Here is a 22705-nt window from a genome sequence, read left to right as displayed (position 1 = left end):
GAAATGGAGCAGAAGAGCTGAGACTGGGATACACGGTACAAAGCCAAGGGAAAAAAATACTCCTTTGCTACTTGCCTTTTTCCTTGGATTTCAGATGCTCTACCCCTTCCTCTCTCAGTGACCAAGATGATATATTTGTGACACCAGCCCCACTACACCCTCTGGGGTCCAGGCCCTGGCTTTCCTGTAAGTCCTCAGAACTGTCCTCTCTCTTCTATTTTCCTGCACTGAGCACTGATGTTATCTTTTCCATATCTATGTTCCCATAGCGAACAGCAGTGATCTCCTTTAAACCCCAAACCAGAAATTCTCCCAAAGAGCATCCACATATATACATTGGTGTGTTGCTAAATAGCTGAAAAATAAATGAAAGCCAAGAGTAGAAGAGTAGGAAGAGAATGGCACCCAGGGTGAAAAATTGGGGGTCCAAGCCCAGCCCCACCATTCACTCAGCTCTCACCAAGGACTCTGTGGTCTGGGCAGCCTTGGTCCTCCTTTGCAATGGACATGTGAGGAGGTGTGAATATGGTTATCGCATCCTCTGGGGTATGGGGTTGCTGCTGGTCTTTAGTTCCTGGAAGCCAGGGCTACTAACCTTTCTAAAATCCATGGGATGATCTTGCATCATAAAGAAGTAAATATAGAACTACCATACCATATGATCCAGAATTTCCACTCCTGGGCATATATCAGGACAAAACTGTAATTCCAAAAGTTAAATGCATCCCTATGTTCATTGCGGCACTATTCACAATAGCCAAGACATGGAAACAACTTAAATGTCCATCAAGATATAAGTGGATTAGGAAGATGTGGCACATATATAGAATGGAATACTACTCAGCCATAAAAAAGAATGGAATAATGTTGCCATTCGCAACAACATAATGCTACTAGAGAATCTCATACTAAGTGAAGTAAGTCAGAAAAACAAATACCCTATGTTATCACTTGTATCTGGAATCTAAAAATACGAGACAAATGAACCTATATACAAAACAGAAACAGACTCACAGACACGGAGAACAGGCTTGTGATTGCCGAGGGGGAGGGGAGGGAGTGGGATGGACTGGGAGTTTGGGGTTAGTAGATGCAAACTATCACATTTAAAATGGATAAGCAATGAGGCCCTACTGTATAGCACAGGGAACTTTATCCAGTTACTTGGGATAGAATATGGTGGAAGATAGTATGAGAAAAAGAATGCATATATGACGGGGTCACTATGCTGTACAGCAGAAATTGACACAACTCTGTAAATCAACTACACTTTAATAGAAAAATGAAGTACCTCCCTCAAAATGTCAACAGTGGCCCCACAGAAACATTGAGATGATTTTTTAATGCTCCAGCAACCCACTTGTATTCTCAGTATTAAGTGGGATGTAGAGAATTTAAGAGACTCTGAACAAAACTGGGAGGATAAATAAATGTGTGGATTGTACAATTTTCATAGGAAAGGTTAAGAAAATTGGGTTCCTCTCTCCTGAGGAGAGGGAGGATGATGGGACACTTGAGTCTGTGATGACACAGGAGAGCCTGACCATCCCCTTCTGTCTCAGTAACATAAGAAATAAACTGTCGTGCTAGGAGGTCCATAATTACTTAGACTTCCTTGACAATAAGATTTCTAAGAAAGGAGAACCTATATTAGCTTTTAAATGGAAAGGGGATACCTAGGTAGGAAGGTCTGAAACGAATAGATTCTCCTTGGTTTCAGACAATTCAAGTTGGATCTTGCCTTTGGACTAGGGAGGAACATTTAGGTAACTTCTCAGGTCCCTTCCAGCAACTCTTGTATTTCTACGGCTACAAATCTTATGTCTCTGCCCATCACAACATCTTACCAAACTGATGGCCTGGAGAGTTAAAGACGGAGGCATGACTTCCCATCCATGCTCTCCCCTAACACATACCACACGCTTCAGCCTTCAAGGTAAGTCAGTCATGGGACCCAGCAATGAAGGTTGCAGGGAAAAACCTGGAATCGAGCCCCGCACTGCAGTGAAATCTACTTTTGATTTCTAGTAGGAAGAAAAGGAAAAAAAGAAAAGAGAGCAACGACCTACAGTAGAGGGCTATTAGGAGAGAAGGTATTTGTCACGTGGACAGAGTAAATGGCCCACCAAATGAAATAAAAGCCTGTGGAAAAAGACGTGTCACTCTAGGGAAAGTTCTAAGTTCCTTCTCCTTTGCTCTTCATTTAGTTTTTGTTCACTCAATGTACCAAGCTTTATCCTCTCTCCTGTTCATTTTTCCATCTATGAAAGATGCATGGGTTAATTTCAGTCTGGAGGCAGGTCTTCGCCAGAAAGTCCTTGCGAAATAAAAGTGGTCTCCTTGGGACTTTTTCAACAGCAGAACATGCAGTTCCAAAATCAAACACTTGCATTGCTCGCAAGCCTTTCCTTAAGGAAGCAACACTACTGTCAGTGACTTCTTGAGCTGTTAACCCACACATATTAAACGACCACCACCACTACCCTGTTCTTCATACTAAATCATAGACTGAGCACCAGGTGGTAGAACCACGTGAAAACATTGTGCCCACTGAGATGTTATAATTCAAAAAAATGTCATAATGCTAACACTAGTTGATATCGACAAATTCAGTTTTGATTTTCAGTGTTTCCAAATGCAATTTATCCACAAGGTCTTAGCTAGTTGAAAGCACTTAAAATCTGATATATGGAGACACTAAATATAAATTTACTGAATCTATTCATTTAGAACTTATGAACATGGAAGTAAAATTTGTTTTAAGCCAACGTGGGGGATATTTTATTTCTAAGATCCTTGTAACATCCCACAGAGTATATAATAATAAGCATGAGAAGAAGCAGATCAAATTTCCTCGCATTTACAGCCATCTCCCAATAAAATCAAAGGATTACAATCGATGCCTAATCTACTTTCAGAGTTCCCATTGCAATAGGGTATGCCTATGACCCATTTCAAAAGTATTCCCGCAAATTAATAACAGCTTCAGTGAGACAAATGGAAAAAATCGACACAAACCTTACAACCTCCAGCCGATCAGAAGACAAATGTGTTCTCTGGGAACTTGACTGAACCAACGTATTCACAAAAGTCTTTTAAATGGAAGCTGTTCACAAAAGAAGTTCCATGGACGACAGTGTAGCTCCAACATGCCCGATGCTTCTGGAAGGAGAAAAACGCACCCCATTAGGACATGTCCAAAGTACCATTGCCAGTACCAGCCACTGTGGGCAGAAAGTGCTGCAGTAGCACCCACTGCTATTATTAAAATAACAGTATTAACTGCTACTAGTTTGGGGCCCCCAGGATCTTCTTACTCATATGCAGCTGAGTGGGAAGGTAACTTTTCAGCATGGTGTTTAGAAAATTCTAAAGGTCAGGAATATTTTATAACAAAGTGAACTCTGATTTTCCCTTATCAAACCAGATGAGGGTTGGGCTGTATTCAGGGTATGAGCCTGAGGACAGCAATACTACTTTTCACTAGGAGTCTACCAGCCATAAGGCTTGGGCACAGGCTCTTTAATCTCAATGATGGCCCTGCAATTGGAGGACACGGGCCCCATTTTCCAGATTCAAAAACTAAGGCACAGGTTCCTGAGGTCAGCCTTACAACCCAGGGCATCAAAGCCCTAAAGGCCTCAGGGCTGGTTCTTTTCTTCATTTCACTCTATGGCCTGTGTGATTCAGAAAAAATATTTCCCTTGGTGCAGCCAATATGGAGAACAATATGGAGGTTTCTCAAAAAACTAAAACTAGAACTAGCCTATGATCCAGCAATCCCACTCCCGGGCATACATCCAGAGAAAAACATAATTTGAAAAGATACATGCACCCCAATGTTCACGAAAGCATTATTTAAAAGAGCCAAGACATGGAAGCAACCTAAGTGTCTGTGGACAGAAGAATGGATAAAGAAGATGTGGTACATGTATACAATGGAATATTACTCAGCCATAAAAAACCAATGAAATAATGCCATGTGCTGCAACATGGATGGACCTAGAGATTATCATATTAAATGAAGAAGTCAAACAGTGAAAGACAAACACATGATATCACTTATATATGGAATCTAAAAAATATATGCTACAAATGAACTTATTTATAAAACATAGACTCTCAGACATAGAAAACAAATTTGTGGTTACCAAAGGGGAAAGTGGGGAGAGAGAGATCAATTAGCAGTTTGGGATTAATATATGCACACTAGTATACGTAAAATAGATAATCCACAAAACCTACTAATTAGCACCGGGAACTATATTCAATACCTTGTAATATCCTATAATGCAAAAGAATCTGAAAAAGAATATATTCATAAATTCTCATATATATATATATATATGAGACTGAGTCACTTAGCTGTACACCAGAAACACAACACTGTAACTTAACTATACTTGAGTAAAAAAAAGAAAAAGACTTTCACAAGCAGAACTGATGAAAGAACAGGTAAATGCTGGGATATACTAAATTAATTCACACTTTACTAAATCAAGAAAATTTCCCTTCTAATTTGCTTTAGTCTTGTATTAGATATTGTCTTCTTGAGTCAGGCCCCACAGAAACACAGAGGCCAGGCTTTAAGCTGTGCCCTTCCTCTCCCACCTGCTCCCTTATGCAAAGAGAGAAAGCTCTTTGGAAACTCAGGGGTCCCCTTGTGCTGTGGGGCAGGTTTGGGTGCTGTCTGACATCAAGGAGATAGCGAGGAAAGCGTCTCATCTTCCTCTGGTCCCTCCAAGCCACTCACAGTTCCTTCACTCTTCTGGTGAAAGAAAACTTCGCCTTTCCCCAAGGCCTTTTCTGATGGAATCAGGAGTGGTGCCGGCATCTTTTATGAGCATCTCTGAGTGATGTGACTCTATCTCCTCACAGTCGTGCCCATTATCACAGCTGAGGGGCGACTGACAGGTCTGCCAGGGCTCTACCTAGATTGCTATTCCTATTTTTAGCCAAATATCAACATGTTTGGGGTCGTTCCAGTGCCAATGGCTTATCCTCCACCAGCGGTCCCAGCACCTACTCTTACCAGTGGGTTTTGGGGCACTGATCACCAATTAATTATTTCAAAATCACCCTCCAAGTTTCAGCTTTTAACGCCATAGCCTTCTGTATGAGCCTTAAATCTCTTAGCCCATCACCACGCTGCACCTGGGAAGCTCCTCCAAAAGGCTGGAGAAGGACAAAGCAGGAAGGTCACATGTAGCTTTTTGAAACTGTTATTTTATTTTAGGCAACAAAAGCTTAAGGCATGAATAAAGAAACAAGGAAACATGACTGATAGCATTTTCAGAGTTCTGCAGGACTGAAGCCTAAGATTATTATATGGGGTAAAAAAAAAAAGAAAAAAGAAAAAGAAAAAAGAACAGAGCCAAACAAAGCCAGTTTATCTTTGCACAAAAGAAGGAAGAACTTGACAAAGAAGAGGGAATGAAAGTATTTGGACCAGAGAATATAACCGAAACAACAGGAATATAAAATAAATAGAACTCTTCTAAAAAAAAAAATCAAACTCACACACCAGCTTTCTGACTTCCACATACCACTAGAAACAAAGTTTTGAGTGGTTTGCCTAGACCTGTACCCCCGTTTCCCATAAATCTCAATGGCAATTTCCAAACTTTTCAGTCCGCCACTATTTGCTGCTAACTTCTGAGTCCATCAATATGTCACAAAATTCCAGGAATACTGACAAAAGCAGTTTTTCTCTTGAGCATTTTACCCCCTTGGAGAAAGATGCAACTAGGATGTCAAAAATTTTAAGAAGGTGGTACTGGAGTTCCCCTTGCGGCTCAGCAGTAATGAACCCAACTAGCATCCATGAGGATGCGGGTTCAATCCCTGGCCTCGCTCAGTGGGTTAAGGATCCACCCTTGCCGTGAGCTGTGGTGTAGGTTGCAGACACAGCTCGGATCCTCGTTGCTGGGGCTGTGGTGTAGGCCGGCAGCTGTAGCTCCGATTCAATCCCTAGCCTGGGAACTTCCACATGCCATGCGTACGGCCCTAAACAAACAAACAAACAAACAAACAAAAACTGCGGTACTAATACATGCTTGGATTAATGGGGTCTGAAACAGATTGCCTGGGAGTGTTCCCTTTCATCACTTATTAGCTGTGTGATCTTGGGCAAGGTACTTCTTTAACCGTGGCTTCCTCATCTGCAAAATGGAGAAATGGTACATAGACTCCCCACCTTGGTTGTTACACGCATTGAACGGCAACCCATATAAAGCGCAGCACAGCAAGGCTGCCGAGTAAGACCTCGTCAACTGTTAGCAAGGAGAAGTTGTATTGTTATATCACAGAGCATGAGGATGTCAGGGAGGGAAATGTGCTCTGAAGCTTTAAAGGGGCTGGAGATCCTCTCTTTTGGGGATGAGCATCAACAGGAAGGCTTCAGGGAGGAAGGCAGCATTCAAGACCCAACATAATGGGAGTTCCCGTCATGGCTCAGTGGTTAACGAATCCGACTAGGAACCATGAGGTTGCGGGTTCGATCCCTGGCCTTGCTCAGTGGGTTAAGGATCAGGCGTTGCCATGAGCTGTGGTGTAGGTTGCAGACCCGGCTCGGATTCCGTGTTGCTGTGGCTCTGGCAAAGGCCGGAGGCTACAACTTCAATTGGACCCCTAGCCTGGGACCCTCCATATGCCACAGGAGTGGCCGGCCCTAGGAAAGGCAAAAAGACAAAAAAAAAAAAAAAGAAAGAAAGAAAAAAAAAAGATCCAACATAACGGAACACGCACAAATCATTATGCTTACGCAGAAATCCTCTAGTGATCATGGAAAAGCTAGAAAATGAGCTACATTAGGGAAATAAGAGGTCCATGAAATTAGATTTTCCAGGATTTCGTGTGAAAGTAGCTATCTACCATAACCACACAGCCAGGGAAGGATACAGACAAGAAAATCTATGTGTTGCTACCAAGAAAGGTATAATACTCCAACTGGATCCTGTTCTATTCCACCATAATTCAAAATGGCATCATGGGTTTTTTTTCATCAAATTAAAAAAAATGATTAGAGTTGATTTACAATGTTCTAGCAATTTCTGCTGTACAGCAAAGTGACCCAGTCCTACATACACATATATATTTTTTCTATTATCTTCCATCATGACACCATGGCTTTTAATGGCACTTGGCCAGCTCTAGACACTCCATTTTTAAACTCAGCCTCAAATTTAAGTCCCAGGGCCTGTGACTCAAATTTCCAATGTGACCTTTACAGGGTATTGTTCAAGGAAACACGTCTGTCACCGTGCAGAGAAACTATATGCCCTTTTCTTCTGGAAAGCACGATGAAAAGATGCGCTGCCTTGTTACAAGCCCAGAGCCACAAAAGGATTCTGGCTTTGATTCTCTAGAAGCAATGAAAACAAAGACTCTATTTGATTTTGTATCACTCATGTAGAAAATGCTGTCTTATCACATTAATGAACATTCCTAGTTCCCCATATTCTGGACTTTATTTAATTCAAAAGAAGCTTGGCAGAAAACTCATCATTTGTGGATTTAAAACACAGTCCCTCAGAAAAAAATCCCCTTTTCAAGGGCTTACTGAGCCATGCGGCTTTGTCCTTGTCAGACCCAGAGAATACTGTACTGAACAGAATATTGTACTAAACTGACGTGAATTCTCCCACATCCTCTCTGCGTCCCAGCCCTGGGAGGTCTGTGTGAGAAGAGTGAACTTGAAAAAGACATGGTGTCATCGTTTCCTCTGCATCCCTTTTTATCCCTTCCAATGAACTATGAAATCCTATCCACTCCCCTTTCCATTCATCCAACTCATGACACCATATTTTACGGACCCCCACACTTTTTCCTGATGTTCCTTCTTGTGGCTCATCTCCAACTGGTCATGGTGGTGATTAAAACAAATGTGTGAATAATAAATGAATGAGTGCAAAAATGAAATAAAGTTTTACACATAACTGATTATACAATCCACCCCTCGAGAACTCACAAGGGCTCCCTATTTTCTCAAGGATCGGATCTACACGCCTTAATAGGAATACCTGTTCCCATCATCTTCTTTAACCTTAAAACAGACGACTTCTGACCCAAATTCTTCTATTGAATAGAAATAATTTTCTCATTGTATTATAGTGAATCTCAACCAGGGATTCATTATAATTACCCAGGCTAAACAAACGAATCACCAGAGCAAAGTCCTCCCCACATGCACTTTCTATTGATGGTCGCACCCATGGCAAATGAAGGTTCCTGGGCCAGGGACTGAATCCGAGCTGTAGCTGTGACCCGTGTCATAGTTGCAGCAACACCAGATCTTTTAACCCACTGTGTCAGGCTGGGGATTGAGCCCACACCTTCACAGTGACCCAAGCCTCTGCAGGCAGATTTTTTTTTTTCTTTTTAGGGCTGTACCCACAGCATATGGAGGTTCCCAGGCTAGGGGTCCAATCGGAGCTGTAGCTGCCAGCCTATGCCACAGCCACAGCCACGCAGGATCTGAGCTGCGTCTGAGACCTACACCACAGCTCATGGCAACGCTGGCTCCTTAACCCACTGAGCAAGGCCAGGGATTGAACCTGTGTCCTCATGGATGCTAGTCAGATTCGTTAACCACTGAGCCATGAAAGAAACTCCAGCAGTCAGGTTCTTAACCCACTATACCACAGCAGGAACTCCACCATATGCATGTTTAAAATGCTCCACAGGTGATTCATATGTACATCACTTATTAAGAACTACTGCTGTGTCTGCTTCTCTAGGTGTGTGAACCCATGTAGTGTGACACACAGAAGCCTCACCTTTTACGTGAAACATCCTGGGCCACAACAATATTCCATCCCTTCTCTAGCTTCTCGTCATAGAGGTAAAACATTTCAAACCAGAAAGGATCATCCACGGAGCCTCTTGATTGACTCTGTGCTAGGATTCATGCCCTTGTGTAATCCCCTCTCCTCTTCCACCTTGAGTGGGGCTAGACCTAGGGTCTTCTAGTGAACAGAGATGGCGTTGGAAGACACAAGAAGAAGTGACCTCTCTCTTGTCTTCTGCCTCTAATGATGCCAGCTGCCATAGATGGAACTCCTCTATGGAGAAGCCTGTCTGGCAAGGAACTGAGGCCCTCAGAACATCCAGCTGTGCTGTGAGGAGCTGAACCCGGCCAACAATCACTGAGTGAGCTTGGATGTGGCTTCTGCTCCAGTTGAGCAGAGGGGACTGCAGATCTGGCCTCCACTGGGATGGCTGAGAGCCTGGCCAACATCTTTTTTTTTTTTTTTTTCGTCTTTTTGCTGTTTCTTGGGCCGCTCCCGCGGCATATGGAGGTTCCCAGGCTAGGGGTTGAATCGGAGCTGTAGCCACAGGCCTACGCCAGAGCCACAGCAACACGGGATCCGAGCCGTGTCTGCAACCTACACCACAGCTCACAGCAACACCGGATCGTTAACCCGCTGAGCAAGGGCAGGGACAGAACCCACAACCTCATGGTTCCTAGTCGGATTCGTTAACCACTGCGCCACGACGGGAACTCCATGGCCAACATCTTGACTCAAGTCTTATAAGAGACCAAGAGCTGGAGGATTCCCCCACCCTGGCCACTTAGCCATGCCCAGATTTCTAACTGTGATGGTTAATATTATGTGCCAATTTAGCTAGGCCACCGTACCCAGATACTTGGCCAAACACCAGTCTAGATGCTGTGGTGAAAGTATTTTTTTAAAGATAAAAGTTAATTTTAAATCACTAGACACTGAGTGGAGCAGATTAGCCTCCATACCCTTGGTGGGTCTCCCCCAATCAGTTGAGGGCCTTAGAAGAAAACAAGTTGAGGTTTCCTAAGAAACGGGCACTAGGCTCACAGACTGTCTTTGGACTTGAGCTGAAACAGAACTCCTCCCTGGATCTTTGGCCTGTCCTACAGATTTTGGACTTGCCAGCTTCCATAATCACATGAGCTAATTTCTTAAAATAAATCTCTCTACAAATAATAAGTAAGGATATATATCTATATAAATGTACACAGACACACACACACACACACACACACCCATTGGTTCTGTTTCTCTGGGGAACCTGATAAGGTTCAGGGTAATTTGTTGAGTGGCAATGCATGAATATAAGACTCCTACTCCTCCACAGCACTTATCACACCAAATTATAATTACTTTTTAAATTCCTCTCTAATTAGAGCCATCAAAATCTGTCAAGGCAGGCGCCATGTTCACCATGGCTGCAACCAAATTGAAAACTCCCAGTGCTGTGGCTGGTATACAGCAGGTGCTCATTACATATCTGTAAAATAAACAAGTACATGGTAAAGCTTTAGCACCAGTGTCTTCATGTAACCAAAAATAAACCAAAACCAAAACCAAAAATGAGACAAAAAACAATGGGACGATCCCCAGGTAAAATTCTTACTGTCTGCAAGTCCAAGTACCTTCAAAAGAGGTACAAATAAGGAGCTCCCGCTGTGGCACGGTGGATTAAGAATCCATCTATAGCAGCTTGGATTGCTGTGGAGGTGTGGGTTCCATTCACGGCCTGGTGCAATGGGTTAAAGGATCCAGAGTAGCCACAGCTGTGGAGTAAGTTGCAGCTGTGGCTTGGATTTGATCCCCGGCCCAGAAGCTTCCATATGCCATGGGTGTGGTCATAAAAAGAAGAGGTACAAATAAGGGAAAATTTTAAGATAACACATACACCCCTTTACCACTGAACAAAGACATAGGGATGAGGCAAACTGTGACACATTTGGAGACTGGAGTGGAGATTTTATGGAGCTGGAGAATAAGACTGGAGTGTGAATTGCAGAATTACAAAATTGAAATTTTGTGGGCCAGCATAGCGTTGCTGGAAGTGTTTTTATTTCAGATGGACTGTGGCCAGGTGTGTGTTTCTGAAGATGAATGTGGCATCAGTGTTCAGGATAAGGGGGAGAAAAAAGGGAGAGGACCATCATTAAGAGATGAGAGTGGACTAGAGAGATAGTCGTGACAATATAAAGGAAAGGCTAGATGGAAAAGCAAAGCAGAGAAGAGAAGAAATTCCACTGGGCAGATGGAATTCATGATGAAAGAAAAGAAGCAGTCAAAGATGATCAGACTTTTGAAGTTGGGTTTGGAGGAAAAATTGTTAGAACACTGATGGAACATGGACATTCAAGGGGGAGCTGGTGTGTGTCTGCACACCCAGGAGAAGACAAATGATATTGAACAATTTAAAAAAAAAAAAAAACACTGGAGAACAGCCACATCCCTTTCTACATTTATGAATGTTGAGAACCCAAGTAGGTAAATCTTTTCCTAAAGGTCAACATAGACTATCAAAGATTATGCTTTTAATTTTTTTTTTCAACTGGGATATCGCTTTGAGTCAAGTCCTCCCAAGAGGGGAGTTCTGATTTCTATCACCTTCGATGGCTTTGCCTACACTTAAATGTCATCTATATAGAATCATACAGTATATGTTCTTTTTTGTCTGGCGTCCTTTGCTCAACATAATGATTGTGACTCATTCTTGTTGTGAAATCTATTTAGTTAATTCACGAGCATTACTGTATGAATAATAATCATATAGATGAGTATTATTCCACTTCATGGTCTCCCATCATATGAAAATGCCGTAATTTATTAACCATTCTCCTGTTGATAGGTTGATCCAGTTTCCAGCCTTTATAAACAAAGTTCTTACAAACATTCTGATATAAGGATTTCTGTGAATATATGCTTTCGTTTTGCACAAGTAAATAGCTAGGTGTGAGACTGCTGGGGCACAGGGCGGGTACATGTTTAAGTTCTACGGAACCACCACTTTTCCAAAAATGGCTGTACTGTTTTACATACTTGCCAGCACTGAATGATACTCTGTTATCCCCATGTTCTTACCAAGTTTCGGTTTCATCACTGCTTTTATATTTAGGTCTTAAATCCATTTTGAGTTTATTTTTGTATATGGTGTATGGAGAATGTTCTACTCTCATTATTTTACATGTAGCTGTCCAGTTTTCTCAGCACCACTTATTGAAGAGACTGTCTTTTCTCCATTGTATATTCTCGTCTCCTTTATCATAGGTGAATTGGCCACAGGTGCATGCGTTTATTTCTGAGCTCTCCATTCTGTTCCATTGATCTAAGAGTCTGTTTTTGTGCCAGTGTCATGCTTTTTTTGATTTGCTGTAGCTTTGTAAAGTCTGTGAGCGTGATAGCTCCAGCTTTGTTCTTTTCCCTCAAGATTGCTTTGGCAATTCGGGGTCTTTAGTGGTTCCAAGTAAATTTTAGAATTATTACTTGTAGTTCTGTGAAAAATTCCATGGAGATTACATGAAATCTATAGATTGCTTTGGGTAGCGTGACCATTTTAACAATATTAATTCTTCCAATCCAAAAGCATGGACTGTCTTTTCCATTTCTTTGTATCATCTTCATTTTCCTTCATCAGTATTTGTATAGTTTATAGGTTTTCATCTCTTGGTTAAGTTTATTCCCAGGTACTTTATTCTTTTTGATGCAAATTTCAACAGGCTTGCTTTTTCTACATTCTCTTTCTGATAGTTCATTACTGGTGTATGGGAAAGTAACATATTTCTGTATTATTAATTTTGTATCCTGCAACTTTGCTGAAATCATTTAGGGTTTTCTATATAAAGACTTTAGGGTTTTCTATCTAAAGTATACTGTCATCTGAAAAGAGTGACAGTTTAACTTCTTCCCTTCCAATTTGGATGCATTTTATTTATTTTTCTTGTTTGACTGTCGTGGCTAGGACTTCCAATATTATGTAAAAGAGCAGTGGTAAGAGTGAGCATCCTTGTCTTGTTCCTGAATAGAGAAAAGGCTTTCAGGTTTTCACCACTGAACATGATGTTATCCATGAGTCTGTCATAAGTAGCCTTTATTACATTGAAATATATTCCCTCTATATCTTCTTTTATGAGAGTTTTTAACTTGAATGAATGCTGAATTTTGTCAAATGCTGTTCCTGGGTCTATTAAGATTATACGATTTTTAGCCTTGATTTCATTAACATGCACTAATTTTTAAATGTTAAAACATACCTGCATATCTGGAATAAATTCAATTGGGTCATGATATGTCACTCTTTTAATACACCACTTCATTCTATTCCTAACTGTGGGTTAAATTTTTTTTTTTTTTGTCTGTGGTCATAATAGATTTTCTTTAACAGTGTCCTTATCAGGACTTGGTATTAAAGCAATATAGATCTCAGAAGGTGACTTAGGAAGTGTTATAACTCTATTTTCTTTCTTTACTTAAGGTTAATATTATTTCTTCCTCAAATATTTGAAGGAATTCACTAGTAGTACCACCTGAATCTGGAGGGGTTTTTTGGGTGTGGTGGAAATTCGATTAATTTAACAAATATAGAGCTATCCCTATTTTCTATTTCTTCTTATATCAGTTTTAGTTGATTTTTATCTTACTAACCAAGATAGCTATCAACTACATCTAAGATGATATTACCTCTACTTCTCAAACCCTATAATAACAACACTTTCACTTATTTTTTTTCTTTCTACTTCACTTGACCAAACTATATCCATCTTTCTGGGTTTTCTTTCTTGATATATTCAGCTAATTTGTGCTCTGCTGTGAGCTTTACAGCCTTACTAATTTAATCTTGTGCTGCCTTGTATTTTCCATTATCTTTCATTAGTTTGTTTTATCTCTGAAAATAGATTATAGAATTCTTACAGGCAGAAATTATATCTTAAACCTCATTGCTCCCCACAGCAACTAGCATAGTCATTTAACATTAAGTAAATATTTATAGGATTATTGATCTGTCCTTCTGCGGGCTAGTTTAAATATGTATCATGGATCAGTTTGAAGCACCTTATATAGTGTGGGGAAGCATGGTGGCATTAAAAATGATGATAATGAAAAAATACTAATATTGGGCATGTCAAAAAGCACAGACACCAACCTGAAAGAGCTCCCAATGGCCAAAACTGGAGCAATCTGAGAGACAAAACAAATGATAGTGCCAGAACATATAACCTAAAGAATAAATTAAAAAGCAGGAATTCATAATTCTAAAAATAAATGATTGACTAAATAAATAAATAAGTGGGAGAGAAGAGACAAGTCTTCCTTACAGAATTCTAAGTAGGAAGTGTAATGGAAAGGAGGGAATCAGAAATTAATTAGAAAACCCAGTAGGAACTGCTGCAGGTAAGATCTAATGATGAATACTAAAACTCACTGGCAAAGCTTTAACAAGGGAAGCTTTCAATGTAGCCCCTAAAATATTTATTAATTAATGTGGTAGTTTTAACATATGTCCAAAATTCTTTGATACTCTCCTATCCGGAAGATGCAATAATTTCTCTTCCCCTGACTATGTGCTAGACCTAGTGATTTGCTGGAAACAGATGTAATAAGAACAGAGAAAATGGTAACTGTAAAGAAACCGGGTAGCTATCACCTTAATCAAGAGAGCCAAGGGCACTTTTCTGATAAAAGTCATGCTGATTTCATACACCTTTCACATGATGAGGAGGGGAATTCACCTCTGTGGCAGTCTTCCCTGGAATCCAAACCCCTCATTTAACCATTACAAAACATCAGGAAAAAAAAAAAAAACCTGAAGAATATTCTATAAAATATCTGACTAGTATTCTTCAGAACTGTCAAGGTCATGAAAGACAAGGAAAAATTGAAACTGTCATAGATTGGATGAAACTAAGGGGAAATGATCCCCAATATATCCTATATTGAATCATGGCATAGAAAAAGGATGGATTTGAAAATCCGGTAAAGTCTGTGTAAAATATGGAGTATAGTGAATTGTATTTTGCCAAAGTTAATTTATTCGTTTCGATACACAGATATCATAGGTATTTTCAGGGGAAGCCCGGTAAAAAGTATAGAGGAACTCTATTTTTTTTGTAACTCTTTTGGTAAACTTAAAATTACTTCAAAAATAAAGGCTTTTTTAATTAAAAAAAAACCCACCTATTACATCAATTCCGCATATTTATGTTTGGATTCACTGGAAGTCTGTGCTCTTGTGTTTATATTCACAATTGAACATATACTTCTTTCCCTGAAACACAGTCTAAATTAGTTTGGATTTATACTTACATACATAGAAACTGGATAAACCAGAGTGATTTATTAGAAACATTATAATTGATTGGTAACATTGTACCTATTAGTAATATCTGTAACAACTACTTCCAAGAAGACATAAGGTATCATAAGATAACAAAGTTGACTTCATAAAAACTCTTACCTCAAAAGTCATAGAGATAATGCTGATTCCCTGAAGGAAAGAAACAAAAGAAACTTAGAGCTACTTTTTGGTGAGGCAATACCAAATTATTTTATATTTTAGCTCCTCTACCAGCTGTTAAAAGATAAGAGATTTATACTGGTTCTAGATGTTTCCAGCTCAAGATGGCACACTGATCACATCGATTTATCCCAGGTTCCCATTAAATAAAAGTCAAGAAGCCAAGTAGTCACAAAATCTACAAAATCAAAGGAAATTGGAATGGATGAAACATTATAGCAAAATTCCAGATGACAGAGTTGATCAGAAAGCTGATGAAGTTATAACCTGAATGGAAGAAGGAAGGATGATCACGAGAGTATGGAATCTTGGAGAACCGTGCAGGGAGACGGCCAGATTTCCTACAAACACCCTAGAAAAAGCACAGCGATGGGCAACAATCTTGGACAATACAGAGTTCCCAGTCAAATTTTCATTCTTAGGCACATTTGGATAACAAGTATGGACAGACATTTGAGGAAAGTTGGAACGATAAAGGAAAATACCTGCAATAAGCAAAAACCAACTAAACAGAAACAATCCTTCAGAAAACCTAAATAATTTGAAGACTAGAAGAGGAATTTAAAAATTCTGAAATCACGAATGCCACTGTATTTTTAAAAGAAACACTCAGAGAATTAGGAGTGGTATTAGAAAATTTAAAGGGCAATTGTTAAAATCTTTAAAAAATCAATATAAGGTAAGAAAACAACTTTGAGTAAGTCACCCAAAAATTAAGCAAAAAAAAAAAAAAAAAGAGAGAGAGAGAAAGAGAGAGCCTAAGAGAAAAGATGTATAGAAACTAACCAGAAGGCTCAACCACTACAAATTCTAAAAGGAATTCTAAAGACAAGCAGAGGAAAGAGAATAATCAAAGACATAATTTCAAAGAAATTCCCACAACTAAAGGCCACACGTCTTCAAAATGAAAGGGCTCAGCAAGAAGCCCATCAAAAGGGACAATCAAGAAAAGAACCACAATCAGAAATGTTTTAGTAAGAGATTCTAAAAATCAGTTTCTAAAAATTGAGGGGGAAAAAAGAGGCAAGAATCAGATTTTTTATCAGCAATACTAGTGGCTAAAAAATAGGGCAATGTATTTCAAGTTCTCAAGGGAAATTATTAACCTATAATCTCAATCTAGCCAAAACATTAACTGAGTCATTTTCGGATATGCAGAAATTCAGATTATTTACTTTTAAATACCATTTTTAGGAAGATTCCAGGGGTAGGCTTCAGCAGTACATGGGATTAAAGTGAGAAAGATAAAGGCAGGATCCAAGAAGATCATGCAAAACAAGATGCCTAGACAGCAGTTGCTCCAGCTTGGTACAGCAGCAAGTTATCTAGGGAAGTATCTTGGTACAGCAGCAAGTATCTAGGGAAGTATACTTGCAAAGATTTCATTCTACCACCTAAGAAGTTGAAAGTACGTAAGTAAGGATGCCATAAAACAGATTATGCAAAGAAAAATAAAAACGATTAGAAACTCTAGGAAAAACGAAAGACTACAGAAAATAAGGCAATGTAATCATAGTATACCACTTCAATTAGCAGTGAGTAATGCTTACTCAATACTCATACTCCTATTTTTTATTGAGTTTTGTTTGGTTTTTTAATTTTAGCCACAGTGTGCAGTGGTTTGATATGGGATCTCAGTTCCCAGACCTGGGATTGACCCCACACCATAGTAGTGAAAGCACCAAGTCCTAACCACTAGACCACCAGGGAACTCCTTTTATTGAGTTTTTTTAACCTTTAGCAGTGTTTTGTTCAGCAGACAACCTGCAGACAAAACACTAAAGTCTTAAGATGGTTCAAACTACAGTATAAATGATGTCAACCTTAATCATGTAAACTCAAAAGCACAAGTGAGAAAAACTGGAAGGTATGAAAGGGAGAGGAAGTTATGGAGAGGATAATAATCTCATCTCAGAAAGTACGAAGTCATTAGACACTGCCTATAGTATATTATTTAAAAATATATAGGAACATGAAAAGAACTAAAAATGGTAGTATATTGGGAATGGGACAGTAGTAGCACAAATAAGCAAATAAGCTGTCATAAGAGTAAGTCAACATATTAATAATACCTAAATGTCACAAATCAACAAATGGTGATTATACACACACACACACACACACACACACACACACTTGACTCAGCCAGTATCATACATTTACTTAGTGCCACTAAGACAAAAGAATAAATATTGAAATATACAAAAGAATTATATGCTTTTCTCTGTACAGTAAGACTGGGGGTGAGGTCCAGGATAACAGCTTTTCATTATAAGCCGACTGTATTTTTCAATTAAAAAAATATATATGCATTTTATTGATAAAAATAGTTTTAAAATAGTTAACATTTTGAATGTGAAATATTTATGAGCATTAAAAAAAAACTACCTGTAAATCATCCCACTAGATGATGCTTCATAGCGGAGCCCTCGGCATTTAAATAAGGTCTTGTTGGTATTTCAGAAATTAAAATAGTACATTTTAAGGTCTCAAATAGAAACATCTTCTACAAATCCTGTGACAAGACATATTGCAGAAACGTTTCTTAAAAGACAGGACAAAAACAGCCAACTTCATGAATGTTGGGTGTTGACGGAACAAACAACTGTGGTTAAAATATCTATGAAAAATATGAGGTGTGTAAATGCCTGTCCTTCATGACTCTCCATGATGGTATCTGACACGTTATGAGAGAAGGGGGCACACTTGTCCCCAGCTCGCTAATACATCAATGGAAGACTGCTTAAATTGGAGCCATCTGGAAATATCCTGAGTCCTCATTTATTCCCACGGTGATTTCCAATAAGTGAGATAACAAACTGTCCATCAGCATCGGGGTCTGTGAACCACATTCCCAACTTTCATTTCTAGGTGACAATACAGCCACCATCGAACATGATAAAGCTTAAATGACTTTAGGCACAGTAGGATACCACAGAATTTATGTCACTTGAAATCTGAGAGGCATCTGATGTGGCATGAATTTGAATTTTCCAGATATAATAAACTACTCTGTGATATGGATTTGGAAAAAGTAAAAATGAAGTGGAAAACCTTAAAAAGAGACAAATGTCAAAATAAGAAAGATTGTAGAGTCTGTGGATGGTATTCTCATTCATCTTCAAATTTCCTTTGCTCCATATTTAAACACTTCAAATAAAGAGTTTTTCCAATGTCATTTGATCTAGGCAAACATCTGAAATTCAACAGCAGACTTTAAATACTTCCCATCTTGTAGGAGCTTTAAAAATGAATGCTGGCTTGCTTTCCCTAAAGAAAAAAAAAATGTAAGCTTTCTTTTTTACTCATTCCTGAATGAGAATTTTCCAGCTGCTGCTAAGTTTCCAGACGTATGTTCTCAGGGTTGGCGAGTCCTACATGTAATATTCCCTTTTAGCAAAAATTAGGGCTTGGAAAAGTTGACAAGTAGTAATAGACCTCAGATCACTATTGGAAGTCTTTATGGAAAGTGTGTGTGTGTGTGTGTGTGTGTGTGTGTGTGTGTACACACATACATAATATCTACATCTATTATCTACTGAGTATAGGGAAGCCACCAAAATGTCTTTGCAATGAAATAACAACCAAAAACGTAAACAATCTCTAGATATTACAGAAGCCCCTTCCTATGAATGAAATCAGAGCTTAAAAGAATCTCTAGATCATGGTATGTGAATTGCACGAGCCTTCGGGAACCAGGAAAGAACAGCATGTTGTCATCCTGCCTGTCTGCCCTGCCACTTCTGAGGCATTCACATGTGGCAATGGCTGTTACCAGCATCACAATTAGTGTGCAGTCCTTCTACGTAGCTTTCCATGAGACTGAGTTCCATGTCTCATGTACCACTGTATCCCATCTTTTGGAAGAGAGTCTGACATATACTAAGTAGGTTACAAATTTGGTACATGAAGAACAACTTTGTAATTTTAGCGTACAGTGCAAAGCAGCAAACCAAGGGAAAATCCCGTCGCAGATTCTCCAACACTAAGATGCCAGCAACAGCTATGGTTAATGCACACAATCCAGTCCCCTTCTCCCCCTTGGGGACAGTGCCTAAGGGCTCTGACAGAGCATTTCCCTACACGGTGAACTCCAACACTGGGCCATAAATCAGATGCGCCTACAGAGGTGACAGGCAGAACAGTAGAGTTATTCGGAGTATAAACTCTGGAACCAGTCTGCCTAGGTTCAAATTCTGCATCTGCACCAGACTTACAGGCTGTGTGGCCCTGAGCAAGTTACGTACCCTCTTTCTGCTTAGCTGGCTCATTTGTAAACTGGGAAATAATCATGCCTTACATGCTTGTTGGGTTACTGAGAGAATTAAATGTGTTACTATGTAACACATGAAAAAAGGGCCTGGGACACAGAAAACATTAAATAGCATTGCTGGTGCTGATGCTATTACTTCTTTTCCTTCAGGGAGGCAGAAAAATAGGACATGCAGTCATGTCCATACTGTGATTTTAAAAAAATCATTAATGCCATACAAGTATAAGGGTAGAGTTTATTTATATTCCTGAATATTCAACTTGCTGCACAATTATGCCACATATTCAGCTCCCTGAAGAGCCCAGTGGAACCAGAGCTTAGTAAATTATATGTATTGGATGAAACATGAATTAGAGCTGAGGCATTTACTCGTGGAGGGAGGTTCAAGTTCTCTATCCGCCGGGTGCACGTTTTTCAAAGCAACATTCCTTAATGTGTTGTCTCTTTCACGAAGTCCTTTTCATGTGACGTGGATACGACCGGCTTCTCTAAACACAAACCCATTTTAATTTTTATTGAGATCTGCTTGAGGAATGCGCTTAGTGTTTGGTGAGCGGACACATTTTCCGACAGCAATTTCATTCAGAAGGGCTTAGTTTATGATTATTGTACACACGATGGAGTTTGTGCAGTTGTATTTGTATTGACTCTTCGCTCCATTAGGATTGAAATCCAGATGTCAGTTTACTTCAACGCAAACATATCAGATTGACCTGAATTTTTCCAGGGACTTAAAAGGAAAAAAAAAAAAATCTCTAAGAAAACAACATGCCACTTCTGAACCATGCTCTGGGAGAGAGACCTTTCAGTTAGAACTTACTAAATTAGGTCAAGGGGTGCTTGTGGCGGGGGGTGGGGGGGTGGTTTGCTAAAGAAATTCTCAAATTTCCAAAATAAAGCATCAAGCAAGATGCCACTTCGCTGATTCTTATTTGTTCTTCTACAGGGACTTGGGAAATGTCAGATCACTGGTCTGAATTATTTCATCTCCTTTTAGGGGAAAAAAAACTGTCACCAGCAGCTGCTTGGCTTCAAACTATACTAATCTTGCAGGTGTGTTCTAAGAAACCTAAGAGATCCCCAGAAATTTCCTTCTCAGGGGTGACCATGCCAACAGCCTAGTGTAAAGCTTAGCCGTGTGCGTGTGTGTGTGTGGGGGGTGATTTATTGATTTATTGCTTTATATTTTTATAAGATCAGGCTGTGGTTTTCTATTTCTAGAGGTCTAAAGATGGCTATTTGGAATTAAACCATGGCAAACAGTTACACACAAATCCCTCCGGAATGAAAGAGCCCAGAGAGTGAATTCTAACTTGCTTTCTCTGGCACTGGACTATACCATTGTGACTATACCTGCTGTTTGGGGCACTCAGACCATTTTGCCTATTTTTATCCCCCAATTCAAGCCTGTTCCATCCTGAGAACAAAAGCTGGCAAAAAGCGCTCAAGTGATGAGTGAACCAAATGCAACAGAAAAGCAACATACTGACATGGAAATGTCATGTGAGCTGCTGAATGGCATACAGCTCCCAAGTTTACCACAATATTTTGGAAGACTCTGCCAATGAGCATATAATTGACTGAAAGGCTTGCCAGCACTGTTCTAGAGATGTCGAACATACTACATCATAGAGAAAACCATTTACAGAAAAAGTTAAATGTTAAAAATACACTTTTTAGAGAGCTTCCAAAACTGATGTGCTTTCCCATTTTTGGCCCAGGAAATAACTGTGATGTTATCAATTTTCATATTTCGATGTTCATATTTTACAGGCTGCCTATCACTTGCTTTTTTGCATGACAGTTAAATAAATCAGTCAATCAAACTAAGAATCTAAGAACCAAATTTCCTGGCTCAAATTGCCATGAGTAAGAACTTGACTCATGAGTCACCATCGACCCTTTTCTTCTGAGCGTGAGAGTCTTCCATTCATCCAGCCACCCAGCCATGTATCCATCTAGTCATCCAGCCACCTATCCAGTTTTCTAACAAACATCAGTCAAGTATCTAAGATGTGTCAAGCGCTGTGCTGGTTTGCCAGAGATGTAACGATGGATGGGATACAGTTCCTGCCATCTTGGAATTTTCAGTAGAGGTGGGAAGACACAGTGGAAGGAATAGAAATTATCCTTTGTGCCAAGGGCTAGGAGAAAGATTGAAGAACATGCTAGATTGGGAATAGAGGGAAAGGTCATAAAAGATTTCTCAAAGAAATAACTTTTGGAGTTTCCGTCGTGGATCAGTGGATAACGAATCTGACTAGGAACCATGAGGTTGTGGGTTCGGTTCCTGGCCTTGCTCAGTGGGTTAAGGATCCGGCCTTGCTGTGAGCTGTGGTGTAGGTTACAGACACGGCTCAGATCTTGAGTTGCTGTGGCTCTGGCGTAGGCCGGCGGCTACAGCTCTGATTCGACCCCTAGCCTGGGAACCTCCATATGCCGCGGGAGCAGCCCAAGAAAATGGCAAAAAGACAAAAAAATAAAAAAGAAATCACTTTTTTTCCTGAGGCCTTAAGAATAAGTAGTCAATACTTACTGGTCAGAAAAAAAAATGAATGGGGAGTTCGTGGCTCAGTGGTTAACAAACCCAACTAGGAACCATGAGGTTGTGGGTTTGATCCCTGGCCCTGCTCAGTGGGTTAAGGATCCGGCATTGCCATGAGCTGTGGTATAGGTTGCAGATGTGGCTCAGATCCAGCATTGCTGGGACCGTGGCACAGACCGGTAGCTATAGCTCTGATTTGACCCCTAGCCTGGGAACCTCCACATACTCTGGGTGTAGAACTCAAAAAAAAAAAAAAAAAAAAAAGAATGGATGGGAGCCAGAGAGAACAGAACAATGGAGGGTGTGAAACATGGAAAAAAAACCCTTCTCTGGTGTGTAGAGAACAAGAAGGGAAGTGGCAAGAAATAAGAGTGGAGAGATGGGCACAGGTTGAGACCATTCCCATTTTTCTAAGATTCATCCTTTGCCCTTCTCTGATTTTTACGCCTTGAATCAGTACTGGATAGGGTAACTCTAATGATACATCATGAAGTAGGAATAATTAATATAATTATTAATTAATATAAGTATTATTGCATTATTATTTTTTCTTTTTTGGCCACCCCAAAGCATATGGAGTTCCTGGGCCAGGGATCAAA

General features: G+C 39.8%; 1 protein-coding gene across 4 annotated transcripts in view; it reads right to left on the bottom strand.

Moving 5' to 3' along the window:
* Positions 1 to 22705, bottom strand: part of ENOX1 (ecto-NOX disulfide-thiol exchanger 1) — a 659885-nt gene that overhangs the window by 323867 nt on the left and 313313 nt on the right. For 3 of the 4 annotated variants that reach the window (XM_047756005.1, XM_047756008.1, XM_047756006.1), the window contains one exon: positions 3019 to 3162. The gene's annotated coding sequence lies outside the window, so the exon portion shown is untranslated. Of the gene's footprint in view, positions 1 to 3018; positions 3163 to 15228; positions 15249 to 22705 lie in introns of those variants that run through there. The other variant, XM_047756007.1, reaches the window with a different exon arrangement.

This window comes from Phacochoerus africanus, chromosome 13 (assembly GCF_016906955.1).
Source record: "Phacochoerus africanus isolate WHEZ1 chromosome 13, ROS_Pafr_v1, whole genome shotgun sequence".
Classification (NCBI taxonomy): domain Eukaryota; kingdom Metazoa; phylum Chordata; class Mammalia; order Artiodactyla; family Suidae; genus Phacochoerus; species Phacochoerus africanus.
The sequence above is the reverse complement of the archived record's forward strand: the minus strand, read 5'-3'. Positions and strand labels throughout refer to the sequence as shown.